Source organism: Sciurus carolinensis, chromosome 19, assembly GCF_902686445.1.
Source record: "Sciurus carolinensis chromosome 19, mSciCar1.2, whole genome shotgun sequence".
Taxonomy (NCBI): domain Eukaryota; kingdom Metazoa; phylum Chordata; class Mammalia; order Rodentia; family Sciuridae; genus Sciurus; species Sciurus carolinensis.
In genome coordinates, this window is record NC_062231.1 from 933,796 (window position 1) to 957,495 (window position 23,700).

Sequence of the window (23,700 nt, forward strand, 5' to 3'; positions counted from 1 at the left end):
TACTTAGTAGAACATGATAGATTCAGGCACAGAGATGACTTTACCCCCAGAGGGATTCAAGTCAGAGATATGGAGGGGAGGGCAACTCACTTTCCCATAGAGTCTGATGGCTCACATGACCAGCTAACGAGGGCATAAGTGATTACACTTGGAGTTTGATCCAGGTCATACATGTGTACAGTGATGTATGCTAGTCTGTAATTTGTTGACTCTTCTGCCATATGAGAATTCCTGGGAGGCCCCTTAGATCCAGATGCCCAGAAGAGATCAACATTTGCCTGGCTATACTGGCATGTTAGTCTAATTTCTCCAGAGAAGTTAACACCCCAAAAGTCTCAATGTTTTGATCTGAGCCTAACCTCAGTATTGGAACGACCCATATAGAAGTCTGTGTCAACTCTGCCCTTCCAGTGCAGCAATCTGATCTGTTCAGACAAAATTGCCATTGATAATGTTGAAACTCCACATATGGTGTATGATATTCTTTGTGGACTGGGATTCCATCTCTGTATTCCCATTCCCTTCAAGACCTGTAACTCCTATCTCTGCAGGGGTGTCTTCTCTGGAAGCACCATATTGTTTTGTCTTCTCCTCTAAATTGTCACCATATCCCTGTTGCTGTCCTCCAGACACTACAGTGGTTTAAGGACCTATCTCACCCTGCTGAAAACCCATCCAAGGGCCAATGGCTGAGTTACAAGTGCCTGGCCTATAGATGGCCCTCAGTAATTACTGAACACATGAATGATCATCACTCTTCTTTGGCAGTAAGAAGTGCAAATTATTGGTCACAGACAAGTAAATGAAAGGACATGGGGTGCTTGGAAGATCGCAGAGTAGAGGAAGGTGCACTACCATCAGTTGCTTAGCTCAAGGTTTGGAAAGTGGGAAGAGTCCTCCTCAGCAAGGAGGGTGACCGAGGGCATTCAAATAGACACAGAAACACAGAAAGTAAAAAAATTTACACATAATATAAAAAATAATATGTTAAGAGACACAAAAATTGGCTGGTGGTAGTGCCAACAACCCATTGCTGAGGAGAGGAGGGAGAGAGAAAGAGGAAAGCGTGGATAATAAAATTGGCTGGGGAATCCTGTGCTCTGTCCAAGGTGGGTGCAGAGCACCTGCAGATGATCACACTGCCACCCATGTCAGCTACAGAAAAGAACATCTCTACCTACCAGACTCCACACTGCCGCCAGCAGCACACCCTTATGACGCCACCCCTTCTGAGCCACCAGTGCACTGTACCTGTGCCTGCACTCCCTGGCCTCCCAGGAAGTGGTGGGTAGTCTTTAGATGGCCAGGGCCGGGCCTAGGCGAGCTTGCTTGGTCCAGGGCAACAGAGGTGTGGAGAGTGCTTTTGTCAAGTACCAGAAGGGTTGGGGTAAAACCCAGCAGATCTCTGGATGATCAAGAATTGGAGGGTGGCCTGGAGGCCTCCACTGTTGTTTTCTGTCCCTTGTGGCCACCAGGTCTTTGTAAAATAGAAGAAATGTGAGGGGTGGAGGAAACTTGCCTGCTGGTAGCTTGGGGGGAGCTCAGATTATAAGGAATGTTCCATTTTTAAGTGGATAATGTAATAATTGGAATCACTTTGTTTTGTTTCCTAACTTGCAGGTGTTAGGTAGAGTTCAGGTACATCCAAGATGTTGGAGGCTTGTTACCAGAACAATACCACTGAATGACAAGACAGGGAGACAGAACATCACGTTGTTATTTACTTTAAGTGCCATTTCCAAGAAAATTCCCGCCACTGAGGACTTATCACCATGGCAACTCCAACCTCAGGTTTGGCCTTCTAAAATGACCAACAAGAATGAAGTGGACAGTGTTCTAATTTGGTTTTCTAAAGTAACCCATGTGGGAATATCAGACACTATATATCTGATCATGTATTAAAAGATAATCAATGAGAGCAAATGGTGTAAGATCTTCAATCATGTTCATATAGGTAAGTGAATGACTCAGAACCCAGCATGTAAGATTGATTTGTAGACATGGGGGTATTGAGCTTCTTTCTCTTGCTAGGCTCACTCTAGTCTACCCTACAGAATGCTGCTTTCACATTCACCTTCAATAATTCTATACTTTGCCTGTTACTTCTGTGTTTCTTGCTCAGTTTTCTTAGCACATCAAGGACTTGGGCCCCAACTGGCACCCCAACAATAACAGTACCTGAGAACTGCAGTGGGAATATACATCTTGTAAACTGGGCAAAGAGGTTGAGGCAAGGACAAAAATTCAAAGGCAAAAATGATGAGGATTAGATCAGCTACTTCAAAAGTAAACCTTGGCCACCGTTATTAAAAACAAGAGTGGCCTCAATCTGAGACTGCCCAGACAATTTTTGGGCAATCATTGTAGAAGCACTTTTTGTATAAAGTTGTGGTGGTCTCTGTACAATATGTGATTATGGCAGAATATTTTTTGATGGTTACTAACAAGTAAGTTTTGTCCCCTCTGAGTCAGTATTCATTTATAACCAACCAACTACAAGTCAGGGATGAAGAGGCAAGAGTTTGGGACATCAGGACCACCTATGCTTATTTCTCAGATTCATGGCCATCTTCAGAGTGCAGGTGCTTATTTCTCAAATTCATGGCTGTTTTCATGGAGTGCAGGTGTAGGAGAAGAGGTATATAGTTGAGGCTGTTTTAAAAATACTTCATGTTGGGACTAATGACACGTTAACTAACTCAGGCAGACTCCTTACTCTCTGGTGAGTGAGCAAGATCAAGGCCTCAAAGGCGGTTTCAAAAGTTAATGATGATAAATCAGACCACCTTCAGGGATTGGTTAACAGCAGTTCCGCGAACGTGATCAGCTCATGCTTGCCATATAGTCCTATGGGACTCTCACCTGCGTGAACCCCCTCCCCCAGCGCCTAGTCTCCACCCTACGTAATAGCTGCGTAACTCCTCAATAAATGAGTTCCTGCTGTGTCTGGTCTCCCTGAAGGGCATCTGATTGTCCTCCGCCCAGAGGGCTGGGTGCAGGCGGTCAGTTGACCCTACCTTTCCTGGTCTGACCTTGTTGGGGAGTGCTCCTTTCCCTTGTCACTGGTCGAGAAGAGCAAGGGGGCTTAAAACCCCAACAACTTTTGTCTTTTCTTTATTAAAAATATCACTAAGAGGCCACTCCACTGTTTCAGTCCTTGCACTGAGCCCTACTTTCCACCCCTCATGACTGGCTTGCACAGGCAGTTGGGCTTGACACTGGCACCTGCTCAGGGTGGCAGCTGCAGCAACACTGGACAGGTAGGAAACACCTGAACCCGGTGTCTATGACTAACCTCTAGTGTTTCATATTCATAAAGAAATATGAGAACAATACCAGTTAGCAGAATCCATAAAGAGCCATGGCAAATTAGGAGAAAGCACTTCTGCCTATTTTGCTGCCCTATGTCAGCTCCCCCAATCCCTGGCATTTATCTGTTGTCTTCTTATTGTTGCTATAACTCATCACCTTTATAGAGACAGATGCAAACCTCCCACCCCTACCTGTCTCAGACCCCAGGTGCACCAGTTTCTCCTGTGCTTTCAAGTCTTCTTGCCTCTCAGTATCTTTTTTTTATCCAGCAGATGGCAGTGGTTCTGCATTTTCTAGTTTTCTTTCCAACTAATGCCTGAGGTTCCTAAATATGGTTAACCATCCCTGGCTTTGTAAACCCTCTGGGGAGTCCCAGCTCTCACTATCACTACTCTTTGTCAGGAAAATTCTGAAATCCATACTTACCTTTCACTCTGTTTTATGTTTTGCTCAACTCTTAGTTTCCAGGTTCTGCCAACCCCATCAATTTTCTGTGGAGTCTATGACTATGTCTGCAGTCAATATGGCATGAAACTGCTCAGTTAGCTTTTGGGTGGAGGAGCAGCAGTAGACAGGAAGAGCCAGTGGATTTCAAGAGATGTCATTTGTTCTCTAGTCTTCTGTCCAGTACTGTCTACATCTTAACCTCAACTTCCAGGTCTTTCTCTGTGTGCTTTTACTTGCCTTCAGCTCAGTGGAGAGGTACCAAGGAGTGTTTACATTAAGACTTCTACAGTAACCTGGTTCCTTTGCAGGTACATTCCTCCTCAATCCCTCTCAACACACAGCTCAAAAGACTTCCACACAGTCACTCTGACTTCAGACCTCAGGCAGACTACAGGTAAAACATGCTCATAATATTAGAGTAGAAATGTCACAAGTGCTGAAGCTGCTGCACAGAGATGAGGGCACCTTCTTCCTGCTCCCACATCTACTTTTGTCAGAGTCTAGCTTTCCCAGCTGTCATTCACAGTAGCATGAGAAAAGATGAGAACTTGAGTCTGGGCTACTCTGCCCTATCTTTTTTTTTTTTTTTTTTTGGTGCTGGGGATCGAACCCAGGGCCTTGTGCTTACAAGGCAAGCACTCTACCGACTGAGCTATCTCCCCAGCCCCATGCCATATCTTTTATACCAGTAAGTTGAGGTAAAGATTGGAAGCCAGTGGATGAAACGTTGCATTAAAAAAATCACTCTGGTGGGTTTCAAGATATCAGACTAGAGGGTGGCTACATTTCATGTTGCTCCAGGACTCAGGATTCAAAAGAGGAGATATTGAGAGACTTGGGACCAACTCAAAGCCGCCAGGTGAGTCTCTCCCGTTGGGAGGCATCCAGGATGGGGCAGTAGTCCCGGAATGCAGGGAACTTTGTGAAGTAGAGTTGCCCAACGAGACATCCCTCCCCCTGCTGGAGCAGAGAACACGACGGACAACTGGGAGCATTGGAGAGGAGGTTGCTCAGCACAGTGCTTGGACTCGGAGCAACCACTGGGGCTCCGGGTGACTGCCCAGAGGAGGAGTTGGTGGCGAGCTGTTTGGACTTAGAGTGACCGCTCCTGAACACCGGGGGGCTGCCCAGAGGAGGAGGAGGAGGAGCGCGGTGGGTTGCTTAGACTCGGAGTGACTACATCAGGGCTACGGGCGGCTGCCCAGAGGAGGAGGCGAGAGGTGAGTTGTTTGGACTCAAAGTAACCGCTCCTGAACACCTGGGGGGGCTGCCCGGAGGAGGAGGAGGAGCACGGCTGGTTACGTGGACTTGGAGTGACTGCCCAGGGCTATGGGTGGTTGGCGGGAGGATGAGGTGCACAGTGAGTTGCTTCAATGCCTAGTGACTGCACCAGAACACCTGGCAGCTGCATGGAGGAAGAGGCATGCGGCGGGTCACTGGGACTCAGAGCGACTGTACGGGGCTCCAGGTGGCTGCTTAGAGGAGGGGCTGCACAGTCAGGCGATTAGGTGCAGAGCAGGGTCCCAGGACCTAGGAGGCTTCTTGGTGGAAGAGCCACACAGAGACAAGCTGAGGGGTGAAGCAAAGGTTCCAGGACTGTGGGCAGATTCTCTGAGGACAGGCAGCCTAAGGAGACTCATCTGCGAAGGGTGAGGCTCCCAGGCCCAGGAGGTAGGTCGGGCCCCTGGGAATGTTGCAGAGGAAGGCAACCCAACCCAGGCGGTAGTTGTGGATTGAGGGGAACCTCTAGGAGGGGAACTGACCAGCGAGACCTCCCCATCGGGTGAGTCTTCCCTGCCAGGTGAGGTTTTCCCACAAGGATGGTAAAACCAGAGACACAGGCCTAAACAGGCCTTGCCTCAGCCCAAAGCCTAGTTCCCCTTTGGATGACCATTGGTCAACAAGTGGAGGCACCTCTGCCCACTAGCAGGGAATATACCCACCTGAAGTCTACCACCCCTAGAGAGGCAGCTTCCTTGTGGAGAACCACATTATCAACTTCCTCCAAGACTTTAGGCTACTGAAGGCTAAGAGGGGATATACTAGAAATCTTCAGGGACATTATAAGTCAATAGAGGAAATCTGCAATATCTTAGCGGTCCACTGATACCTGAACAATATGAGAAAACAAGGGAAGAAAATGCCCCCCCCCAAAATCTAGATGTTACATCAATAAAATCCAATGACAGCATAGCAGAAGAAATGACAGAAAGGGTGTTCAGAATGTACATAATTAATGATCAGGGAAGCAAATGATGAGATGAAAGAGCAAATGCAGGCATTGAATGATCGCACCAATCGACAGTTAAAAGAGCAAATACAGGAAGCAAAATATCATTTCAATAAAGAGTTAGAGATATTGAAAAAAAACAAACAGAAATCGTTGAAATGAAGGAAACAATAAACGAAATTAAGAACTCCATAGAAAGCATAACCAATAGGATAGAACACCTGGAAGACAGAACCTCAGATATTGAAGACAAAATATTTAACCTCGAAAACAAAGTTGAACAAACAGAGAAGATGGTAAGAAATCATGAACAGAAACTCCAAGAACTATGGGATATCATGAAAAGGCCAAATTTGAGAATTATTGGGATTGAGGAAGGCTTAGAGAAACAAACCAAAGGAATGAACATTCTATTCAATGAAAAAATATAGAAAATTTCCCAAATCTGAAGAATGAAATGGAAAATCAAGTTCAAGAGGCTTATAGGACTCCAAACACACAAAATTACAACAGACTCACACCAAGGCACTTTATAATGAGAATACCTAACATACAAAATAAAGACAGAATCTTAAAGGCTGTGAGAGAAAAGAACCAAATTACATTCAGGGGGAAACCAATATGGATATCAGCAGATTTTTCAATCCAGACCCTAAAGCTAGAAGGGCCTGAAATGACACTTTTCAAGCCCTGAAAGAAAATTGATGCCAACCAAGAATCTTATACCCAGCAAAACTTATCATCAAATTTGACTATGAAATAAAATCCTTCCATGATAAACAAAAGCTAAAAGAATTTACAAAAAGAAAGCCAGCATTACAAAACATTCTCAGCAAAATATTCCATGAGGAAGAGATGAAAAACAAAGAAGGAAATCAGCAAAGGGAGGAATTATCCTAAAGGAATTATCAAATAAAGGAGGAACCAGGTCATGTCAAAAAATAAATAAATAAATAAAATTTTAAAAAATGAACCAAATGACCGGAAATACAAATCATATCTCAATAATAACCCTGAATGTTAATGGCCTGACTTCATCAATCAAAAGACATAGACTGGCAAATTGAATTAAAAAGAAAGATCCATCAATATGCTGCCTGCAAGAAACTTACCTCACAGAAAAAGATACCCATAGACTAAAGGTGAAAGGATGGGGAAAAACATACCATGCACATGGACTCACCAAAAAAGCTGGAGTATCCATCCTCATTTCAGATAATGTGGACACAAGTCAAAGTTAGTCAGAAGGGATAAAGAAGGACATTTCATACTGCTTAAGGGAAGCATAAATCACCAAGACATAACAATCATAAACATCTATGCCCCAAATCTATTCTCATTCATGTATGTCAAACAAATCCTTCTCAATCTCAGAAACCAAATAGACCATAACACAATAATACTAGGTGATTTTAACATGCCTCTCTCACCACTGGACAGATCTTCCAAACAAAAATTGAACAAAGAAACCATAAAACTCAATAACACAATCAATAATTTAGACTTAACAGACATTTATAGAACATACCATCCAAGCAAGAGCGAAAACACTTTCTTCTCAGCAGCACATGGATCCTTCTCTAAAATAGACCATATTTTATGCCACAAAGCTAATGTTAGCAAATACAAGAAGATAGAGACACTACCTTGTATTCTATCAGATCATAATGGATTGAAATTAGAAATAAATGAAAGAGTAAAAAACAGAAACTACTCCAACACCTGGAGATTGAACAATATGCTATTATATGATGAATGGATAACAGAAGATATTAGGAAGAAAATTTAAAAATTCTTAGAGGTAAATGAGAACAAAGAAACATCATATCAAAATCTCTGGGACACTATGAAAGCAGTACTTAGAGGAAAATTTATTTCATGGAGCACATTCAATAAAAGAAGTAAAACTCAACAAATAAACGACCTAACACTACAGCTCAAAGCCCTAGAAAAAGAAGAACAGACCAACACCAAAAGTAGTAGAAGACAGGAAATAGTCAAACTCAGAGCTGAAATCAACGAAATTGAAACGAAAGAAACAATACAAAAAATTGACAAAATAAATAGTTGGTTCTTCGAAAAAATAAACAAAATTGATAGATCCTTGGCCACACTAACAAAGAGAAGACGAGAGAAAACCCAAATCACCAACATTCGGAATGAACAAGGAAATATCACAACAGACACGATTGAAATACAAAACATAATTAGAAGCTATTTTGAAAATCTATACTCCAACAAAATAGAAAATTTTGAAGACATCAACAGGTTTCTAGAGACATATGAATTGCTTAAACTGAACGAGGAGGACATACACAATTTAAATAGACCAATTTCAAGTAATGAAATAGAAGAAGTCATCAAAAGCCTACCAACAAAGAAAAGTCCGGGACCAGATGGGTTCTCAGCCGAGTTCTACAGAACCTGTAAAGAAGAGCTCATTCCAATACTTCTCAAAGTATTCCAGAAAATAGAAGAGGAGGAAACCCTCCCAAACTCATTCTATGAAGCCAATATTACCCTGATACCTAAACCAGACAGAGACACATCGAGGAAAGAAAATTTCAGACCAATATCCTTAATGAACATCCACACAAAAATTCTCAACAAAATTTTAGCAAATTGAATACAAAAACATATTAAAAAGATAGTGCACCATGATCAAGTGGGTTTCATCCCAGGGATGCAATGTTTGTTCAACATGAGGAAATCAATAAATGTCATTCACCATATCAATAGACTTAAAGTCAAGAATCACATGATTATTTCAATAGATGCAGAAAAAGCATTTGATAAAATACAGCACCCCTTCATGCTCAAAACACTAGAAAAAATAGGGATAGTGGGAACATTCCTTAACATTTTAATGGCCATCTATGCTAAGCCCATGGCTAATATCATTCTAAATGGTGAAAAACTGAAAGCATTCCCCCTAAAAACTGGAACAAGGCAGGGATGCCCTCCTTCACCACTTCTATTCAATATTGTCCTTGAAACTCTAGCCTGAGCAATTAGACAGACCAAAGAAATTAAAGGGATAAGAATAGGAAAAGAAGAACTCAAACTATCCCTATTTGCTGATGATATGATTATATACTTAGAGGAACCAGGAAATTCCACCAGAAAACTTTTAGAACTCATAAGTGAATTTAGTAAAGTAGCGGAATATAAGATCAATGCACATAAATCTAATGCATTTTTATACATAAGTGATGAATCTTTGGAAAGAATAATTAGGAATACTACCCCATTCACAATAGCCTCAAAAAAAAATAAAATACTTGGGAATCAATCTCACAAAAGAGGTGAAAGACCTCTACAATGAGAACTACAGAACACTAAAGAAAGAAATTAAAGAAAACCTCAGAAGATGGAAAGATCTCCCATGTTCTTGGATAGGAAGAATTAATATTGTCAAAATGGCCATACTACCAAAAGTGCTATACAGATTCAATGCAATTCCAATTAAAATCCCAATGATGTACCCTACAGAAATAGAGCAAGCAATTATAAAATTCATCTGGAAGAATAAAAAAACCAGAATAGCTAAAGCAATCCTTAGCAGAAAGAGTGAAGCAGGGGGTATCGCAATACCAGATCTTCAACTCTACTACAAAGCAATAGTAACAAAACCAGCATGGTACTGGTACCAAAATAGACAGGTAGATCAATGGTACAGAATAGAGGACATAATACAATTTTGTCATACCAGACAAAGGGGCCAAAATGCAATGGAGAAAAGATAGCCTCTTCAACAAATGGTCTTGGGAGAATTGGAAATCCACATGCAACGGAATGAAACTAAACCCATATCTCTCACTATGCATGAAACTAAACTCAAAATGGATTAAGGATCTCAGAATCAGACCAGAGACACTGCAGATTATACAAGAAAAAGTAGGTCCAGATCTTCAGCATGTCGGCTTAGTAGGACCTCAGAATCAGACCAGAGACCCTGCAGATTATAGAAGAAAAAGTAGGTCCAGAGCTTCAGCATGTCGGCTTAGTACCAGACTTCCTCAACAGGACTCCCGTAGCACAAGAAATAAAAGCAAGAATCAATAACTGGCATAGATTCAAACTAAAAAGCTTTCTCTCAGCAAAGGAAACTATCAGCAATGCGAAGAAAGAGCCTACAGAGTGGGAGAAAATCTTTGCCAATCATACTTCAGATAGAGCACTAATCTCCAGAATCTATAAAGAACTCAAAAAACTCTACCCCAAGAATGCAAATAATCCAATCGGCAAAATGGGCTAAGGAAATGAACAGACACTTCCCAGAAGAAGATCTACAAGCAATCAACAAACATATGGAAAAATGTTCAACATCTCTAGTAATAAGAGAAATGCAAATCAAAACCACCCTAAGATTCCATCTCATCCCAATTAGAATGGCGATTATCAAGAATACAAGCAACAACAGGTGTTGGCGAGGATGTGGGGAGAAAGGTACACTCATACATTGCTGGTGGGGCTGCAAATTAGTGCAGTCACTCTGGAAAGCAGTGTGGAGATTCCTTAGAAAACTTGGAATGGAACTACCATTTGACCCAGCTATCCCACTCCTTGGCCTATACCCAAAGGACTTAAAACCAGCATACTACAGAGATCCAGCCACATAAATGTTCATAGCTGATCAATTCACAATAGCCATATTGTGGAACCAACCTAGATGTCCTTCAATTGATGAATGGATAAAGAAACTGTGGTGTATATATATACCATATACACCATATATATATATGTATATATATATGGTGTATATATATGGTGTATATATATATATATATGGTGTATATGGTATATATATACACAATGGAATATTACTCAGCCATAAAGAATGATAAAATTATGGCATTTGCAGGCAAATGGATGAAATTGGAGAATATCATGCTAAGTGAGATAAGCCAATCTCAAAAAACCAAAGGTCGAATGATATCACTAATAAGTGGATGATGACACATAATGGGGGGTGGGAGGGGTTAGTGTCAGGGTTAGAGTTAGAGTTAGGGAGGGGGGCAAGAATGGAGGCAGGAAGGACTGTATAGAGGGAAAAGAGGGGTGGGAGGGGTGGGGGAAGGGAAAAATAGCAGAATGAATCAAACAACATTACCCTATGTAAATTTATGATTACACAAATGGTATGCCTTTATGCCATGTACAAACAGAGAAACAACATGTATCCCATTTTTTTACAATAAAAAAAATAAAGAAACCAAATGACTGCCTGATTAAAAAAAATCATTCTTATGTATATAGTATAAAATCTTTCTTACAGTTTTTTAAATTTTTCAGTATTGAAGATTGAACCTGAGCTGTATACACCAAGACTTTTTTTTTTTTTTGATACAGTCTAATTAATTTATCCGGGCTGACCTCAAACTTGAGATCCTCCTCAGCCTCCAAGTCATTGGTATTAAAAGAATACACTACCATACCTGGCTAGTGTTTTGAAATGTTTTAATTTTAATTTCTATGAACTTTATTTGGGGGAATGTATCATTACCAGTTCTTGCATGTGTTGAAGAGCTCCATCAACAGAGAAGTACCCATGTCACTCATTCTAAACCATGCCTGATTTATCCTTCTTTCTAGACTCCTTGTTTGGAAAAGGAACTAAAAGAACACTGCCCAGGGACATTGCCCTTGGTCCTAGTCACATCCCACTCACATTTGCCAGACCTCTACAACCCATAACACTCTACCTGGCCATTATCTGGGGCATACAAAAGACTAAATGCAGGCCCAGGTTCATGGGCACCACTCCAGTACAGACACATGTGTCAGAAACTCCTTTCCCCACCACACCAGCACATCCAGTATGCCCATCAGCACCATTGTGATTCTCGCTAGGGGGAACACATCTGGTGAGGTATATGTGGATGATAAGATACTATTACCTTCAGACACCACCTGTCACCCAATCCATGTGGGACCACAGTGTGCCATCACCAGGAGTCCATGCCAACACTGACCATTAGCAAGGTCAAACCCAGTACAACTGTATTGACCAGTAGGGTAGGAGGCAAAACTCCCCCAAGAACTACCAAACACACAGGGTCACACCTAGTGGGCAACTATTCTCAAACCAAACCCAGGCCACCATAACCTCCATCTGTCCCTCAAACACCATAGCCAGAATAGAGCTTTATGAATTCACAGAGCTCATCTTTTATGTGTGTCGGGGTACCAGGGATTGAACTCAGGGGCACTCAATGACTGAGCCACATCCCCAGTCCTATTTTGTATTTTATTTACACACAAGATCTCACTCAGTTGCTTAGAACCTCACTTTTACTGTGGCTGGCCTTTAACTCATTATCCTCCTGCCTCAGGCTCCTGAGTTTCTGGGATTACAAGCATGTGCCACCACACCTGGCCACAGGGCTCATCTTTTATGAAAGAGTACAACTAATTTAAGTTTGCATGTGTGCCTGGGGCTCCATTCAGTTGGATCTGAGGGGTGATCCTTATCCACCCTCAACCGTGAAATGGGGCATAGTATATGCTGTACTGCCTCCCACCTGACTCTGTTTTTAGCTTTCTGCTCCTTAATTTTACACATAAGCTAACCAACCTAGAAAGAGAAAAATTTACAAACACACAAACACACAGGAAAACAAGAAAAAACAAAAGAAAACAAAAAACCCAAAGCTTACTGTATTACTCACTTTTTGACAATAGGCAAAAATTTAAGCAGACCTGATATGGTTGCTGAAAATATTTAAATACAACTTATTACACACACACACACACACACACACACACACACACACACACACAAGTTGGGATAAGTAGAATTTTTATTTTGAGGAAAGCATTTCAGTATCCAAAATTAAAAATGTGGACTTCAAGAGAAACTCCACTTACCCAATAGAAATACAACCCTTAGACAAGTGTATGAGAAATTTGCCTAAATATTTAAAGGTTAGGAACAAAATCAGATACTTTCACATTTTCATTTAAGGAAGAGATGTTCTATGTCTTGCTAAATTCTTAATGCAATCATTAATAACTGTACCCAGTAACATTATATCTGTTTAAAAAGTACAATAATGCTTTCTATAAATACTTATTTCATGAACAGGATACTACTATAAGTTACCTGTATTATAACTGCTCTGCTATTTTATGTGAACAAATAGATTAAATGTGAGATAAAGTGGCATAAATGTAAAATTTATAATTCACAATGAAGAAATAATATTTGGGTATCTGTGTGCCCAAAAATTCAGAAGCAGCCTTTCAAAGGCAGAAGTTACACAAAATGTAAGAAGTAATAGTAACATGTTAGTAGCATGTTACCACACCACTCTAAGTTAAAAAAAAAAATTATATGGAAGTCCTCAATTTCTACTGGTCATGACACTAAATCTATACTCAAATAATGGAGATAATCTCTTCATACACACATAGAACACTTATAAAAATTGACCTCATAGTAAGGCACAAATGACACTTCAATAATTTCCATAAAACAGCATTCATAGAAATATTCTGTATTCACTGTGTAGTAAAATTTGAAATTCATTTAAAAACCAAAACATCCCTTCCAACTGGAAATGTTTTTAATGATTAAATGACTATTGGGTCAAAATAAGAACACAAACTAAAAATGCAGAATTTGTTAAAATGATGACCTCTTAGAATCTATAATGCAGTAAAACAATGATTCTTTAAAACTTACATCAACTATGAAAGAATGAAAAAAATCACATGAAAATATAGGAAAAAAAAACCAATAAAGTAAATGCAGTTGGAGAAAAAGTGCATAATAAAAAGAATTAGTTATAAAGTTTATAAAGTTAAAAATCTTATGTTATAAAACAACCAAAAATAATGAAAAGTATGTGAGGAAATTATTAAAACACAGAAAAAACAAGTTAAATAAAGGTTGGTACATTCCCCATATTAAATAGCATTATTTGCCATAAAGAGGTCAATACTTCCCATTTTAAAAATCTTTGGAGCTAAGTCAAGTCATATTTGAACATCCAGAAATGGGTCCAATTTCATGGAGATCTATAACAGTCGTAAGACATTGCAAATAGTTCTGGAAAGCAATGAATTAAAATGGTGGTGTTTCAGTTAGATTTTCCTGCATTACCAAACAACCCAAAATTAACTGACTTAATCCACAATAACAATGTGTTACCTCTCATCAAACTGAAGATCACTTGTGGAGGGCTTATGGTTCCAAGGAGCAGCCTTGAAGCAGAAGTAGTATGTTCAGTCATAGGTGGTGAGGTTGGTGGGCTACCCCAGACCAGATTTGGCCCACAATTGTGGGGATAGGATCAGAGTCACAAGATTGTGATGTAGGAGTTTTGATAAGGAATAGCGTGTGAGGTGTTGGCACATAGGGAACTGCAGTCAGAAATCACTGCTGTGGTGCAGGCAAAGGCAGTTGCAGATACAAAAATGTCAGATGCCCTGTGAAACCAGAAAGACTCACCTCTTCCTCCTGAGGTCTTCCCAGAGTCTTCAGGAAAAGGGTTAATATTGGCAGTGAAATTTTCAATGTGTAGATCAGATGCTCTTTGCACAATCACTGGCCTGACCTTATTACTTGGCATAACGGGGTCAGAAGTACAATGCACTATATGACCAGAATGAGAGGAAAGGGAAACATTTGACAACTAACACTAAAGGGCAGCACACACCACAAGACAAAGAGACACCGAGGAAGCTCTATGCAAGAGATCCTTGGGCACCAGTGACCATGAGAATGACTGGAAGACAAAAGAGTCAATCCCCAAGTTTTTTTTTTTTTTTTTTTTTTTTCCGTGGTGCTGGGAATTGAACCCAGGGTCTTGTGATTGCAAGGCAAGTACTCTACCAACTGAGCTATATGCCAAGCCCCAATCCCCACGTTTTAATGGCTCCAAGAAGAGAGGTCATGGTAGAAGAGAGTTTTGCTTTGCACTTAGCAAAGCATAAGTATCTCAGAATTCCTTACTGCTCTCTTTATGTTCAAGTACAATCACATTATAGTTCATTATTTATACCTATGGGTCCTGCATCCACAACTTCAACCAACCACAGAGAGAATCTATTTAGTGAAAAAATTATGTGTACTGAATATATGTAGACTTAATTTTCCTACCTCTATTCCCTAAACAATACAGTATAACAAGCACTAATTTAACATTTACATCATAATAGGTATTATAAATCATCTACATATGATTGAAGGTATACAAAATGATTTACCTAGGTAATATGTAAATATTCTTCTCTTTTATATAAGGGACTTGATCTTCGGTATCCACAAGGGATCTTGGGACCAGTCTCATGTGAACTCTGATGAATAGGTATAATTGAGCAATATTGTCTGTGTTAGAATAGAGTGGAATCACTAAAAATAAATGTGAATTCTCTCACAGGAGTGAAAAATACTTCTTTCTGCAACTTAGAATTGAGTTTAAAATACACAAAGAAATGGATTTTCTACAGGCATTTTACACTGCCAGGCATGACTGTGAGTTATTAGCAACAGTGACACCCTTTGATTCTACCTGCCATACTGGGAACTCAGGATAGAACCTCATTTTCCAATTAAAGATCTTTAGGGAGGTTAGTGAACAAAGGTTTCAGAAACAGTGCATAATACTGTTCTCTGAAACCTACATAAAATGGACTGAGGACCCATTTCTTGAAGGGGTTTTAGTCAGCCTTTTTATCACTGAATTCAAAAGATCTGGCAAGGAAAAAATGAGGAGGATATGTTTATATGAGACTCATGATTTCAGAGGTCTAAGTCAATAGATGGCCAATTGCATTGCTGTGGACTTGAACTGAAGCAGAACTTTGTGGTGGAAGTTTGTGGAGGAGAAGTGTAATTCATGAAATGGTGATCAGAAAGCAGAGAAAGAACTCTGCTCACCAGGGACAAAATATAAACCCAAAGGCAAGCTTCCAGTGACTCACCTTCTACAGCCACACCCTAACTGCCTACAATTACCACCCAGTTATTTCCTTCAAGTGGATTAATCCATTAGTTGACTCTTATGTCTCAATCATTTCACTTCTAAACTTATTTGCATTGTTTCACATGTAAACTTTTGGGAAACACCTCATATCTGAGTCATAATGGTTTTATTAATTAACCCATCAACACTATAGAGTGGAACAGAAAGACACTAAGCTGTATGGGGGAACAGGCAGAGGTGTTGACAGTAACTTTAGTACTGGATTCTAGAGTTAGGTGGTACCCTTCTGTTGAATGTCACAGGAAACAGACACATATACCTTCAACAAGTGTCAGGTAAGGTCAAACATTTGGTAAAAGCCAACGTATGACCTCTGTATCAGGCAAAAAGAAAGACATTTGAAGTCTTTGCTTCCTTTTTAAGGGTCTACAGAGACCTAAAGGGAGTTGGAGTTTTATTTGAAAAGTAAAAAAACTTCACGATGCAGGTCTGCTACCAAACACTCTCCTACCCTGCAGTTATTTCAGAAGGAATGACTGAAAGGGAATAATGGGGAAGGCCATTTAATCTTTTATTTATTCACAAATACCTCCAACTAAATTTTACTCATTTTTGATGTCACAAAAATGTCTCCATGATAATCCCACAATGATATTAAGATAGAGCCTCTTGGGCAGGGGAGATAGCTCAGTTGGTAGAGTGCTTGCCTCGCAAGTACAAGGCCCTGGGTTCAATCCCCAGCACTGGAAAAAGAAAAAAAAGATAGAGCCTCTCTTGAGTGGGATTTATTTGGTATCCTCTCATCAATTCCTGTCTCACAACAGGCATATACTAACTCCCACTGTAAGTCCCATTACCCTGAACTTTGTGAGCAGTAGGAGACCCCTGAGAAGACCCCATGTAGGCGCAGACATATGTGCAAATACTGAAGATGTGGACTTAGTTGTTCGCCACACTGGTCAGCAGTTATCAGCCAGGGCAATTGTCAAGCCCAGGGGACATTGGTCCTGGTTAAAAATATTTTGATTGTCCAAATTTTCAGGGTCCAGTTTTAGGAAATCTAGTAGGTAAAGACCAGAGTTACTACTAAGAGTTACTACATCATCATGCACAGGGAAGTCCTTCATCACAAAGAAGCATCTAAATCCTGCTGAGGTTTAAGAACCCTGGTCTAGATCATAAATCCTATACAGGAAGGAACTTGGCCTTTTCTGGTTCATTTTTTGTCCCCAGTGCTTCAAACACAGTGATTACCTCCTAGTAGGTAAAGAAGGAAGAAAAGAAACAAAAGGGGGAGAGGGAGAAACACAGCCTGTTCTCAGGAGAAACTTCAAACTTGGAGGCAGGGGAGTTACTAATTTGGGCCTGATTCTTGTGCTACAATCTCTCTGTCAAAAAGTTTTCCATCCTTCCAAAAATTTTTAGTCAGAGCCCCATTGTTGATGTTGAACCAGATTCCTCTCCTTGAATGTCAGGTAAGAATCCTCCTAAGTAGTAATTCCCAATTAAGAAAGTAGTATTTCCTCCTTCTATATCCCAAGCATGCACAATGAGTCATTAAGAACTTGACCTGCATGCACAGGGCTTGCATACACACACAAACACACACAAAAAACTAGCATGCAGGACATTAAAATCCACTGCCCTATCCTGGAGCTGGTGGTCTGGGAAGGTCTTAAGCCAACTGCAGGGAAACCTTGTTGACTTCTGATACCATGCATTCCAGAGGGTCTGTGCAGTGTTTCACTTCCCCTTCCATGTTGCTATCAGAATATAAGCTCCAGTGAGACACAATGTCATGCAAAGACAGTCCACTGCCCTCTTCTCTCTATCTGAGAAGTTTTTTCTTATCCAGGCTTGTTGAGCCTGCTCCAGGCAGATATCTGCTCATTAGTGTTTGAGGATCAAATGACAGACTGTTGAGGGGCATTTGCACTGTCTGCTCTGCTGACCAAAATTTTTGTCTTACCTGAAGATTCTCCATTAAAACAAGGAGTTCTGCTGTGCAGTCACTCAGAAGTCTACTTAGTGTCCATGAAGTGTGTAATCTAGAAGATGATAAACACAGGTCCTGGCCTGGATGGACCAGAGGGCAGACTTGCTAGAAACATCTGCAGGATTAATATTTTCCTTCATTTCTGGGAATGGATAGTGGTTATGTTAACCATGACTTTACTGTTGGTAGTCTGTTTCTTTGATATTGGGACTTTGCTGAACCTTAAGGACATGCTCTCCTATGCTGTTTGTGTGTGTGTGTGTGTGTTTGGGGGTGAGTATTGGAATTGAACCCAGGAGCATTCTCCAACTGATCTACAACTGAAGCAGATCTCTAGCCCATTTCAAATTATATTTCAAGACAGGATCTCATTAAATTACCCAGGATGTCTTTAAATTTGCAATCCTCCTGCTTTAATCCCTTTAGTCACTTGGATTACTGGCATGTACCACAGCACCCACAACATGCCCTCTGGGGAATAGCAATTCCTAGAGTAGTCAGCTATCTCTCCAGTATGTTCACCTTACCCAAACTAACAAATCAAGTTCCCACACCACCAATACCCTCCCTTTTGGACTCCCACCCTCCTAGGCCACTATCTGCCTGCCCAAATCACACCAGGTCCAGGTACCAGAGAATCAGGAAGGGCCCTTGCCTCTAGAGCCTACTGAAATTACTGAAACAATCTAATTCTAAAAGTTCTTATGCTGCTGCAACTTTTCTTTCTGCACAAATACAATAAAGTCTCATTACCTTGTTCTCCCCTCCCTTCCATACCCTCCATCTCCTGACCAATCTTGGTGCCTCCCACATGACCCTGCACAACTATTTTAGGCAACTGTAGAGGTCTGTGCCTATCAAATCTGTTTCTAAGTCTTACCATACCAGATTAAAACAAACCCAAGTTAAACTTGAAAAAATGCCAAACCTGCAAAGTTTCTTGAAAGGGCCAGGGCAATTACATCCATGGCCTGCACCTAGGTAATGAGGGGTGCAACAGTTCTGTGCTTTCCATTTTCTATTTTAGGCACTCATTATCTTAATGTTGGAGAACAGGTTGGGCTGCCAGAAGTGCAAGGGGAGGAAGGCTTCTACACATGAGAAGCAGAAACTGTGCAAACATTATTCCTGTTGCACACACTCTTCTGTCACAGCTGCAAACTTGGGTCACAGAAGAGACTCAGAAGCAGACAAAAGCTCTCTATAGTCAGGAATAGAGCCTGACTTAAATCCAAGTTTTAAATACTATTTCTCCTCCTGCTTCTTCACTTACCTTCCCATGAATAATTCAAAGTACAAAAAAAAAAAGAAAGGTGTTTTTCTTTTCTGGGTATCTTTACAATCAGATTAGACATTCTATGAGAAGAAAGTACCCTGTTGCTATGTTATGGACCCTTGTCTTCCCAATTGGTATTAAGGCCAGTGACCAGACCTCTGACAGGTACTCTGAAATGTCAGTCAGTGAGACCATCATAAATAGGCTTTTTTCAAAGTTTGATAAAGATTGTATTCTTGGAAAAGAGACCAAAACAGAATATAGGTGGTCATCACCAAGTGTGCACCTGCAGGGATTGTGAAAATTAGAATACCCAAGACACCCTGAGTCTGAAACTCAGGGTTTGGCTTGAGAATCTGCATTACTATCAAGTTCTCTGGTAAAACTGATGTTGGCCTGTAAACATGGGGTCTGTGTAAAGACAATAGTCATATGACTTCAACTGGACTGCATCTTTCTAAATGATAGGGGACAGAAGGATGTGTGTGATGGGAACATGAAGTTAAGGGTATAATTCTCTAAAGTGGGTTCACTGTGCTGACCTCCACATGCTTTCTGTTCCAAGAAGCAAATTACCCACATCTCTGCCTGGTCTTAGTGGACAGCCTATGTCCCATTTGTCAGAAAAATACCTGCTATCAGCAGAAGAAAAAAAAAGTCCTGAAATAATATCTATAAGAAGAACCCAAGTTACCCTAAAGAGGGAAACTTTTGTGACCCTTTCCACAGACCAGATCTTGAAACTCAGGGAGATAAAGACAATTCCTCCTAATTATAAAATCTGTAAGAATTTATAGTAAAGATTTCAATGAGAATTGGTCAGCATGGGTCAAAATGACTTAGAGTTGTTATGGCATTGGGGACTTGACAGTCTGAAATCATCCAGCTGTCAGTCAAAAGTTAAGAGGGGGACTTGAGTGGGACTATCTGGAAATGTCTCTGGGACACTAATAAAAGTAGAGTGCAGAGGTGGCACTCTCCTGTCTGGGAGAACTCACTCTCTCCCTTGAGACTGTCCCCTTTTCCTTGTCCTATACCTTCAATAAACTCATGCCTGTTAGTCTGAGCAATATGTCTGAGATATTTCTTACTTGAATACAAAAATATGAATTTGAAGGAGGAGGGTCTTTGCTCTGCCTCAGTTTCCTAGAAGACACCAACCCTTTATCACTAAACATTTGAAAAGTTCTCATGTTCTGCACTGATTTTGCTCCAGTTACACTCTCAAGATTTCTGGGGCCTCAGTCTCCAGCTCTTTCAGGAAAAGTAAAAGGGAGAAAATGTAAGATGGAACTGAACACCAGGACTGTCTTTCTCTTCCTCATGCTCTAGAGGTTGGGTCCACTGGGAGAAAAAGTTGGAACTGGTTACTGAGCAGCAAAGGCACTTGGTCCTTGCTGCAGCACTCAAATGGTCAATGAGGGCAGAATGGTCATCATCCACAGTCCAGGTTTTAGATATCTCCACAAGATAGACAAATTTCCATTTCCACCACTTTTACATAAATATTTGCATGTGAGCTGGGAAGATAGCTCAGTTGGTAGAGTGCTTGCCTTGCAAGCATGAGGCCCTGGGTTCGATCCCCAGCACCACCAAAAAATATATATATATATTTGCATGTGAGGAATTTTATCCTAGAGATTTACCAACACGAATGAGAAGCCTCTGTGTAGTACAAGCAGAAATAAAATGAGAGGATCATTTTCAGTCAGCAGTCTCCAGTGCATGAGGCTCTGGTAGATGCTTAATCCAATAAGACCACTGTGCATTTATCCAATCAAAAGTGAGCAGTGCTCTAAGCTTTCGTCCCATCCTGTTTAGCCTAATCAAACTGCAAGTACTTTTATTCAATCAGAAGTGAACCTTGCTCTCACACCCTAGTAACTGTAATCCACAACATGGCTATATTAGTTCTAATAACTAAAGAAATGTGCCTCAGTTGATGTGGTTCTTAATATGTATTGTAGATCTAGTAAAAAATGATTTGTCTGTACTAGCATTTTGGTTAATGTATGACTACTGACAAATATGTATATATAATACAGAAAAAAAGCAAGACCTTTCAGAGTTGACTTATCCATTAGAAAAAAAAAAACAAAACAAAACACAATGCCAACCTAAAGTGGAATTGTTTTATTTTTAAATACAAAGAAAAATGAATAGTACAATCTGTCCTGGATTATATTTAATTCACTCCAGTCCAGTAGCAAAATGTAACTTTTAACTTTCTTTTCATCGGCAGAAATAACTCTCTAGGACTTTCAAAGTTATGGTCTAACAGATGGGGAGAATCAGGTCATTTTCAAGGACTCTATGGACTTAATCTTTTTTTGTGGGGAGGGTAGCAGGAATTGGACTCAGGTGCACTCGACCACTAAGCCACATCTCCAGCCTATTTATTTATTTATTTATGTTTATATTTTAATTAGAGACAGGGTCTCACTGAGTTGCTGAGAACATCGCTTTTTGTTGAGGCTGGCTTTGCACTCACAATCCTCCTGCCTCAGCCTTCTAATACACAGAGATTATAGCACATTCCACCATGTTCAGCTGGACTTAATCTTTTATTCTCCCATTTTTATCAGTGCATTATAGTTGTAAAAAATGCTGAGATTTGTTGTTACATATTTGTACATGCACACAATATAAACATATATTTTGGCCAATATCACTCCTCAGCACTTGCTTCCTCTCTCCCCAACAGTCACCCATTGGTCCCTTTCTTCTACTGATCTTTCCATGGATTTTTAGGAGATTCATTTCCAGCTTTGTTTTCCTTTATCCTCTCTAGCTTTATCCTCTCATATGACATATGACCCTTAATCCTCTGATTTTGACTGCTTTCACTTAACACAATGGTCTTTAGTTTTATCCATTTTTCCTGCAAATGACATAATTTTATTTTTTCTTTATGTCTGAATTAAATTCTGTTTTGTATATATACCACATTTTCTTTAGCTTTTCATCCATTGATGGATGCCTAGAATGTTTCTGTAGTTTGGCTATTGTGAATTGTGCAGCTATAAACATGCATATATATGTATCACTGTAGTATAATGATTTTAATTCTTCAGGATAAATGAAGAGAAGTGGTATAGCTTGGTCATATGGTGATTCCATGCCTAGTCTTTTGAGGAGCCTCCATACTTATTTCCATAGTGGTTGTACTAATTTACAGTTCCGCTAACGAAAATTGTTCATTTTTCTCCACATCATATCCAGAATTTATTATTTGTATTCTTGATGATTGTCATTCTGATTGTGGAAAGTGAAATTTCAGGGGATTTGATAGACCTTTTCCTAATTAGTAATGATGTTGAACATTTTTGGGGGTATATTTGTTGTCTTTTTTATTTCTTTTGTTTTTGAAGTATTTGTTAAGTTTATTTGCCCATTTATTAATTGAGTCATTTGATGTTTTTGAGATTTAATCTTCTGTTGTTCCTTGTTACCATTCTCTTGTCCCTCCATTACTATGAAAGAAAGGGATTTGAGGGCTGGGCATATAGCTCAGTTGGTAGAGTGCTTGCCTCACAACTACAAGGCCCTGGGTTCAATCCCCAGCATCGCAAAAAAAAAAAAAAAAAAAGGAATAGAGAAAATCAATAGGTCAGTCAATAATCTAGGTTTCAAGTGACAGAAAACCAACTCAAATTAACATCAGCAAAGGGAGTGCTTTCTATGTGGTCATTCGGGGTGCTGGAGACTGCTGGGGAGTCGTGCGCTGCGGAAGAGGAGGTGAGGTGGGATCGGGTTTGCAGAAGGGACGCTGTCGTCGCTGCCGTCGCTCCCGGCGTGTTTGGGACCAGGAAGCCGCCGCTTCACGCCCTGGAACAACTGGACTCTGGGCTCGAGGTTCTTGGGCCGCGCTGCTCCTGGGGGCGCTGCAGGTGCTGGCTCTGCGGGGGGCTGACGCGGACAGTGCAGGTGGTGGGGGGGAAATCTCTTGATGTAAGGAATCCTGTGCTTCTGCAAAACTCCAGTGCTAACTCCCCAGCAGAGAGTATGCAAAACGTGCATCACAACTCTACATTTGAATCTAACAGCAGCACCACTGTGAAACCATCACCAACTTCAGTTTCCTTGGTCTCAAACAATGTGACAGATGTCACCTTCAAAACCGTAACGACTTCTAAAATGGCAACACCAGGGTCCTCAACAAATACAACTTCCAGCACTTCAAAGTCTACACCCAAAGCAACAAGTATTTCACAAAACGCGTATCCCAGATGTCAACTTCCACGATGACCACAACTCATAATAGTTTAGTGACATCATTAACAACACCTAGTCATTTAAATGGAAAAATATCAAAATTTGGCACTGGCAGCTTTGTTGGTGGTATTGTATTAACACTGGGAGTTTTATCTATTCTTTACATTGGTTGCAAAATCTATTATTCAAGAAGAGTTATCCGATATAGAACCATTGATGAAAACGATGCCATCATTTAAGGAAATACAAGGACCAAGAAAAGAAGAAACATTGATGCAGCTCTAGTCTATTC

The 23,700-nt window shown here is 40.5% G+C and overlaps 1 pseudogene; it reads left to right on the plus strand.

The window, feature by feature from the left end:
• Positions 1-1,148: 1,148 nt before the first annotated feature.
• On the plus strand, positions 1,149-23,700 carry LOC124971133 (porimin-like; annotated as a pseudogene).